At 37.1% G+C, this 9,311-nt stretch overlaps 2 long non-coding RNA genes across 3 annotated transcripts; both read left to right on the top strand.

Moving 5' to 3' along the window:
* The first annotated feature begins 287 nt into the window (after positions 1 to 287).
* On the top strand, positions 288 to 1,404 carry LOC145579334 (uncharacterized). 2 transcript variants are annotated; one of them, XR_014099127.1, is made up of 4 exons: positions 288 to 866; positions 938 to 999; positions 1,093 to 1,188; positions 1,293 to 1,404. It is a non-coding gene; the product is annotated as an uncharacterized LOC145579334 (long non-coding RNA). The 2 variants fall into 2 exon arrangements; XR_014099126.1 differs by having other exon boundaries at positions 288 to 999.
* A 3,835-nt stretch (positions 1,405 to 5,239) lies between these two features.
* LOC145579333 (uncharacterized) lies at positions 5,240 to 7,727 on the top strand. The gene is made up of 3 exons (XR_014099125.1): positions 5,240 to 5,293; positions 6,660 to 6,792; positions 7,411 to 7,727. It is a non-coding gene; the product is annotated as an uncharacterized LOC145579333 (long non-coding RNA).
* Positions 7,728 to 9,311: the final 1,584 nt, after the last annotated feature.

The raw sequence follows: 9,311 nt of genomic DNA, 5'->3' as shown, positions 1-9,311 counted from the left end.
TTTAATTAAAATTAAAGTATCATAAACTAATTGAATTGGTAACTTTAAAAGCACTTTATTCAATATTAAATTGATCCCAATTGAATTTTAATTGATTCCAAGACCCTTTATTTGTGCAATAATCACTAGTATAAAAAAGTAAATGGGCAGCCACAAATAGGAAGCAATTAATGAAATTCGCTTCCCAAAAACCCACTTTAGCTTTAAAAATGATAAAGATACTAGTGGGCAGCGGTTTTCGGTTCAACCGCTTGCCGTAATAGACAAAGGGAAATTTAAAATAAAAAACCAACTACTCACTCCTCCTCATTCACTCCATCTCTCTCATTCAGCTATCTCTCCTTTTCTCTATCCTCCTTGCACTCCCTCTCTCTCTCTGAACTCCACCGCCGCCTTCCACCACTGTGATGGTCAATCTATTTCTTCTATCTCCTAATTTCCCACTCTATTTCTTCTATCTCCTCATTCACTAGTGTTGTGATGGTGGCTTGGCAAGTGTTGTGATCTATACTTCGATATCTAGGATGGCGGCAGCGCACCGCTCTTCTCTCTCCTCTTCTTCATAGTGTCCAGATTTACCATCTACCCCATTATTATAATCACATTCGAGGTTAGGATTCTCTTCTAATTTGGGTATTTGGTCTTGGGTTAGGGTTTTAGTAAATAGGGTAATTGTGGTGGTGGTTGAGAAGGAGAGGTACTGGCTGCAACCACATCGTCAATGGCGGAACCTACGGCGACGATAAACTCGAATGAGTTGATGAAGACTACAATTGCCTTGGCTCTTATTTGATTAAAGGTTATCTCTTAACCTCATTCTTCTCCCCTCTCTGCTAGCTTCTCGTATCTTCCATTGGAAACGAAAGGTAAATGCTCACAATTCTATCTCCTCCATTCTGAATTTCTGATTGAAGACTTTTTTTTTCTAGAATTTCAGGCGAATAATCGTATGTATGTAGGAAAATCAACGACTCTCAGATGAGCTCAAACGTCTTGAAGGTGACAACATTGACGGAGTAGTTGTTTGATAATTATCATGGGTTGAATATGTTTTTTTTTTTATAAACTTTTTTTGGGAAATCTATATGATAGGTGGAGGAATTGGTATATTGGTAGCCAGAATTGCTCTTCAAAGAGATGATGTTGAGCTTGTTGCTATTAATGATCCTTTCATTTCCACATTACATGGTACGGAGTAAATTTTATCATCAAATCTTACAATCAAACTTTTCCTTAATAAAACCAAATTGTGTACACTTTATTTGTTGAATTTGATGTGATTTTTGGTTTAGACATACATGTTCAAGTATGACTCTGTACATGGACAATGGAAGCACCATGAATTGATTATAAGAATCTAGAAGATATCCCATGGGGTGAAACAGGAGCTGAATACATTGTTGATGAAAGGATTACGAATGTACTAACAAGTTTATGATTAACGACAATCAACAACAACGAAGAACGAAAAACAAGTAAAGCAAAGAAACAAGAACGAATTTACCGTGGGAACCCGAGTGCCGGGAGGAAATTAAACCCACCAATCCACTTTGGAGTAACTTTGATGATGATGATTACAAGCTCTCAATACACCATGAAAGCTCACACCTCTCTTAATTCACTCTCTTAAACCCTAAGAAGATGAACTAATCTCAAGAGGCTTTTTCTCTCTCTTCAATCTAACATCATAACCTAATTAATGACATACATGAGTATATATATAGTCCAAATACAAGGCAAATAATCCAAGGGCTAAGATTATAAGTTAATAGCAAAGGAGAAATCAAGACCGAAAAACCGAGGCTCAAGCGTGGAAAAAACAGAGCCCCGTGAAACCCAGTGGAGCGGGCGCTCCATTGGACAGGAGCGGGCGCTCCAACGAACAGGAGCGGACGCACCATTAAACTGAAAGAAAATGGCAAAAAACCTCTACGGAGCGGGCGCTCCTCTAGATAGGAGCGGCCGCTCCGATTTCCCCTGCAAAACAGCTTCTCGTAAAACAGTCATATCTTCCTCGTTTCTTGGCCAAATTTAGCTTATGACCAGTCGTTGGAAAGCTTTTGAGACGAGCTATCACCTCCAACTTGAAATATCTCCATATCATTTCTAGATCTTGAGATATTCCCATTTAAAGTCAACCCTTGCCTTTTGTTGTTGCTTTGTACCAAGCAAACAACCCATAGCTTAACTTCCAAAGCTATGCTCTCCTTTGCCTCCTTGAACCACTCTCCACACACTACAAAACCCAACAATCTCCCACCTGGAGATCGCTTCAAGTGTGCACTTCATATATACTCAAAACACCTCAATTGTTGAACAACATCTCTGCATAACCCTTCAATCTCCTAGCCCGAAAATATGGTTATCTCCAAGAGATCACACACAACCAATGAACACAACATCATCATCATCAATCTCCAAAGCACACCATCTACTTCCTAAACTCCAAGGAAGCTAGGAACATCCTTTACACCAAGGACAAAACACCAAGGTCTACACTAACCTTGACACAAACATTTTCTCTTCACCAAGAAAACAAACAAACACACTCTCTTTCAACTAAGAGAGCACCATCACTTCCTCTCAACCGAGGAAGCACCAACCCACACTTCTTTTCTACCAAGGAAGCAAAACCGAGGTGTCATCCAACCCCGAATCAACATCACAAGCAATGGAATTTTTCTTTGTTCTCCGAGCACTCCTACCATGCTCCCACCCGAACTTGACACCATCCATGACAACACACGAGCTTTTGGCCTTTCCCTTTGTTTGTGGAGCATTCCGACCATGCTCCCACCCAATCACAATACCCTTAGCTTGCTTTTCATGCACAACACCCTTGTGCACATTTTTGACCCACACAACATCCTTGTGTGACTTCTTCACATCACTCACAACTCCCACGTGAGCTCCCTTCTTTTGGCTCGTTTCAACAAACGACACCATCTTCAATGAAACACATCCCTCTTCAACACCTACACATGTGTTCCCCGAGGTGTACAAGGAACCATTCAATGTCCCATGAGCTTCAACAAGAGCTCCCTTGACAATCCTCCAAGACCCTCTCTCAAACACAACCTTGTAGCCGGCTTTGTCGAGTTTGCTTACGGAAATCAAACTTTTCTTCAACTTTGGGATGTACATGACATCCTTCAACTCCAACAAGCCACCATTCATGAGCTTCACACCCACATCTCCACTCCCCATGACTTCAACACATTCACCATTTGCAAGGTGAACATCCTCAAGCTTTTCGGACTTGAACCTCCGAAACAACTCCTTACATGGAGTGGAGTGAACCGAAGATCCGGAATCAAGAACCCAAGCATCCACGGAGCACTCCGTGCTTACACACAAAGCATCCGAATCATACTCCGCCACCGAGTTTGTGGATGCATCCTCATCCTCATCACTCCCTTGGTTCTTGCCTTTCCCCTTCTTCTTTATCTTGGGGCAACTTCTCTTCACATGCCCCTCACCGCCACATCCCCAACACAACACATTGGCATTCGATCTTCCCGGCCCTCTACTCTTCGATCTCCCATGATGACTAGCACTCCCACCTTGTTGTCTTCCCCTTCCCCTACTCTCAAATGCGTATGCCTCACCGGATGACTCCCCGGGTTCTCTTCTTCGAGTGCTCTCACTCAAAATCAAATCCCTCACATCATCACTCTTTAGCTTCGTCTTCCCCAAAGAGTTGCTAATAGCGGCCACCACTGTTTCCCACGACGTAGGCAAGGAGGACAACAAAATCAATGCCTTCACCTCATCATCGAACTTAATCTCCACCGAAGACAATTGGCTCAATATCGAATTGAACTCATTCATGTGTTCCGCGGCCGAGCTACTATTGCTCATCTTCAAATCAAATAATCGGCGCATCAAGTAAACCTTGTTCACCGCCGAGGGCTTTTCATACATACTTGATAGAGTTTTAATCAAACCCGCCGTTGTCTTCTCATCCTTGACATTGTAGGCAACATTCCTAGACAATGACAATCTCACTACCCCAAGTGCCTTGCGGTCTAAGACCTTCCAATCCTCCTCCTTCATACCGGAGGGTTTCGTTTCTTCAAGAGGTTGATAAAGATCCCTTTGGTGCAAATAATCCTCTATTTGCATCTTCCAAAACCCAAAATCTTTTCCATCAAACTTCTCAATCCTTACTTTCCCGTCTTCCATTGTTAATCAATCCCAAAATTCAAGAATTCAAATTCCAATAACAACAATTGAAATTCCAACAAACCACTCAAATTTTGAACACCCACAACACCAAAAAATTGAAACTTTAACACCAAAGAATCAAATTTTGGATTTTCAATCACAAACAACAAGCAATTCCACACAAACTAATCCAAAAACACCACCAAATTAAACCTGGCTCTGATACCAATTGAAAGGATTACGAATGTACTAACAAGTTTATGATTAACGACAATCAACAACAACGAAGAACGAAAAACAAGTAAAGCAAAGAAACAAGAACGAATTTACCGTGGGAACCCGAGTGCCGGGAGGAAACCCACCAATCCACTATGGAGTAACTTTGATGATGATGATTACAAGCTCTCAATACACCATGAAAGCTCACACCTCTCTTAATTCACTCTCTTAAACCCTAAGAAGATGAACTAATCTCAAGAGGCTTTTTCTCTCTCTTCAATCCAACATCATAACCTAATTAATGACATACATGAGTATATATATAGTCCAAATACAAGGCAAATAATCCAAGGGCTAAGATTATAAGTTAATAGCAAAGGAGAAATCAAGACCGAAAAACCGAGGCTCAAGCGTGGAAAAAACAGAGCCCCGTGAAACCCAGTGGAGCGGGCGCTCCATTGGACAGGAGCGGGCGCTCCAACGAACAGGAGCGGACGCACCATTAAACTGAAAGAAAATGGCAAAAAACCTCTACGGAGCGGGCGCTCCTCTAGATAGGAGCGGCCGCTCTGATTTCCCCTGCAAAACAGCTTCTCGTAAAACAGTCATATCTTCCTCGTTTCTTGGCCAAATTTAGCTTTTGACCAGTCGTTGGAAAGCTCTTGAGACGAGCTATCACCTCCAACTTGAAATATCTCAATATCATTACTAGATCTTGAGATATTCCCGTTTAAAGTCAACCCTTGCCTTTCGTTGTTGCTTTGTACCAAGCAAACAACCCATAGCTTAACTTCCAAAGCTATGCTCTCCTTTGCCTCCTTGAACCACTCTCCACACACTACAAAACCCAACAGTTGAGTCTACTTGAGTTTTCACTGATAAAGAAAAAGCTGCTGCTCATTTGAAGGTATATAATTTATCCCACCTAATAAATTACATTTATAATTTAATTTATTGTTGTAATTTTAATGTGTAGACTATATATTATACGGTGATTTATAAAGCAGACTAGAATTAAATAGGGTTGACATTTGTTTGACTTTAATATGTGGTTTGATCTGATGTTGTAAATGTTGAATGAAGGGTGGAGCTAAGAAAGTGGCAAATATATCTCACCTAATAAATTAACCTCTTGTTGACATTCACTAGTTATAACTATTGAGTGTGATTTTTCTTTTAAGGAGAGCTGCTTGGCTTAGATGAACATTAAGGCAACTAATTATATACATATGGGTTAAAATTGTTGCATCAATATTAAAATTAAGAATTAGGAATAATAATTGGAGATTGGCTTGCTAGAGCTTGTGCTTTTAATAATTATTGCAGTGGTAAGATTATTAAGCAGACAAAACTAGCAATTTGTGGTTGAAATTTAAGAGTTGGGAATTATATATCTTCAATCTGCTTTTACATAACTATCATTTGGCTTCAAGTGATTAGTTCATTAACAATTTAATTTATCTATTGTTTGGTTATAGTTGGGAAACATGTTTTTGTACGCTTTGCTGTTCTGAACTCTGTGGCTATAGTTTGGCTATAGTTTATATAATTGAGTAGTGTGCATAAGTTTGTACTCTCTTTCTTTGATGTAGATGTTAGTATTATTTATTTTGACTAAGATGTTGGGTGCGTATATATAGAATGCTTTTCTAGGTTGCTTACTTACGTGCATTTTATGGCTGGTGGTTATTATTGTTTGTGAGGTATTTATTTTGAGCGTGTGGTTGGGTGCAAATACAATAGCACTATCTTTCTGATAGAATTCAATTTATGCAATTTCTGTTGAAGCATGCCAGAGAAATATAGAATTAATGGTTTAGTGGCAAGTTTAAAGGTGGAATCTAACCTTGGTTCGGGCCTATATGCTTACTAAGCCTAAAGAATTTGAAGTGGTATGGTTTCAATTTGTGAATCTATCTCTAGTCCTCCTTGAACCTTATTTGGAGATTTGGAGTACTGCTATTGTTTTAAATTTTTGATAATCTATATTAATACAATCATACCTACATGCTCATGAATGGATAGCAATGATGCTATGCTTTTATTCAATATTTGTTGTCTTGGTTTAATAACAATAATCATTCTTAGTCTCTTAGAGAATCTTGGTATATTTTGTTTCAAAAATTCACTATCATGACATAAGGAAATGTATTGATATTTACATCTATTTTTTTTCTTGGTAGTTGAAGAAGTCCTATTTTCTTATTATTTTGTGTTTTTTATTTTCTTTTTCTTAAGGAATGTACTAATTAGTGATGTTGGTTTGCTGCCAGGTTCCTTACGGCTCGCCATATATGTTTTTGGACTCTGTTATTTAGTTTTTGTTAATAGAGGCATGCTAATGTGAACAACCACAGGTATGGCAACATTGTGTTGTGGGGATAATGCAGAGGTTTGCTATTCAAAGTATGTCTTTTTCTCCATTAAACTCTAATTTGATAAGCTCCCATTCTTGCTTATAAATTATGTGTTGTGGTGCTGATTGGTGAATAATAAAAACAAGTATAATTTGTTGTCTGAACTCTCTATTTGTTGTCTAACTGGTAAAATGGCTTTTGAGAATTTTGCTGGCTCATTAAGGGACTTAATTTTGTAGTCTGAACTCTCTATTGGTACTTCGTTTTTGCCTACATTTCCAACTTTGAGTAGCCACTTTATTTAACTAATTGTTTTTCAATTGCTTAGCATGAATCACTTTTGTTTTTTTTTTTTTTTTTAATCTCACTAGTAGAAAAATTGTTATAAAGTTCATGTTTTGAAATCTCTTAACAAAGTTATGATGAATCAGGTTTTAGGATAATGTTAGTTATTGTGAGTTGTACATGATTGTTGAACTTTTATGCTAAATGTCTATATACGTTCCAGTGTTACGGGGTGAGGCCAGCTTAGTGCTTCTGACTTCAATTATGCTGCAAGCTTGCATGAAATTAGATTGTAGCTCCTACAAACTTACTTTCTTTTCAGTGTTTACTTATGCTAATTCAGCTTTTGAGAAAGACCTGATGATTCATCTTTCTATTCCAGGTGTCTCTTTACGAAAGTGTTTCTATGTAGTCTTAAACAACACAATGGTGAGATTTAAAGGAGGGGCTAAAATATCTTAGGCTGGAGGACCTTGGATTTGTGCTTGCCTTGTGCAAGGTTTCAAAAGTCAGAGTGAAGATATCTACCTATATACATGTTGCACTGCTTATGTCTTTGATGTTGCTGCTCATGCTTTTGTGCTGCTGTTAGTCTGCTTCGTTGCTGCTACTGTTCTGTGTTTTGAGCTGCTGTCACTTTATTAATAAAAATATTTTCATTTTGTTTTTTATTTTATTTTTTGGATGAAATTGTAATATAACAACATTTATTAATAAAAATATTTCAGTTTATATATGTATATTGGTTTGTTATCAATTTCAGCGTGAAAAAAGGGGCAAAAAAAAAAATTTATTTTTTTATGGCATAAATGGGCAGCGGTTTGGTCTACAGAACCGCTCCCCATTTGCTTTACAATACGCTAGTAAAATGCAAATGGGAAGCGATTTGGCGCCAAAATCGCTTCCCTTTCACTACAAATGGGAAGCGGATTGAACCGCTTCCCATTTAAAAGGCCAATGGGAAGCCCCCCCAAGCGCATGCTGTTCAAAACCACTTTCCATTAGGGGGTTTGAACTGCTTCCCATATACTTTTTTCAACTAGTGTATTGACCAGAATTTGGCCCTACCATCAACCATTACATTTTCAAGGTGAGTAAACTTTTTACTGATTACAACTCCAGTAACTCTTGGTTGAGTAATTAACCATCACATGTTTAATTATTACCCTTTGCTTCAAGGTTCTAAATGCTTTAGGTAACCTTGTTGTGCATAACCAATTAAAATTGTAAAACTTGATTTACCCCAAGTCTCCCATGAGATAAAATGACACCCAGCTTTTGCATGACCTATCATTAATCATCGAAGGTTTGTTGGGTTTTTAATTGGAAAATCAATCTCAATATTACTGGGACCTAGATTTATTATGTTGTGATTATTTAGTGAACTCTAGCGCATCATCAATCAACATAAATAAAATCTAACATGCATAATCTACTAATGCAATAAATAAAGCATGACATAGTATGACCCCTTAGTCCTAAGAAAACTAGAAATGAAAATGCTCCCACTTGAACCATCATGGATCTCCATCCACCTCGCTCCTTTAGGTCTTCACTTCATGGGCTTCTTTGGACTAAACTATTTAAATAACCAATCTATTTACTTTAAATAAAAATTACAAAAATATTCAACGGTTTGCAGACCATATTTAGATTACAAAAATACATCACGATGCGCAGATCGTATTTATAATCTATGGGCCATACTAGTCTATGTATAGCAACATAATATCATATATTATATAAAAGTGCCATGTAATAAATCACTCAACATTCTTGTCTAAAGTACAACATCGAATGTTCATAATTAAGGCAACGCATTTCCTAAAATATCTTATATTTTAAATCTTAATTAAATAATATCGTATATTATTCATGACCGTTTATAAAATATCATATATTTTAATTTTGGCATGAGATAGAATCAAATCATATTTTAATCTAGAAAGATAAATCATATTTAATCTTCCTTGATTATCCTAACAACTTTTGGAGATTCTATCCTAATTACTAGCCAATCAAATAATTTTAGAATCAATTATATCCTAATCTAATTATGGGATAATTAAATTATTTAAATCAATTATTATCCTTTTGGAATATGCTTAGAATATCCTAACAAATCTTATCCAAAATTAAAGATTTTAATTATGGATAATCACAAAAATTAACAAATTTAAACATGGATAATATCAAATATATCAACTTTTGAAAGATTTGGTTTTATCCTAAAACAAAAGATTTTATTTCAAATTAATTAATTTTATCCCAAAATAATTTATA

The sequence above is a fragment of the Chenopodium album genome, chromosome 14 (assembly GCF_948465745.1).
Source record: "Chenopodium album chromosome 14, dcCheAlbu1.1, whole genome shotgun sequence".
NCBI lineage: Eukaryota > Viridiplantae > Streptophyta > Magnoliopsida > Caryophyllales > Amaranthaceae > Chenopodium > Chenopodium album.
This window is presented reverse-complemented; position numbering and strand designations above follow the sequence as displayed.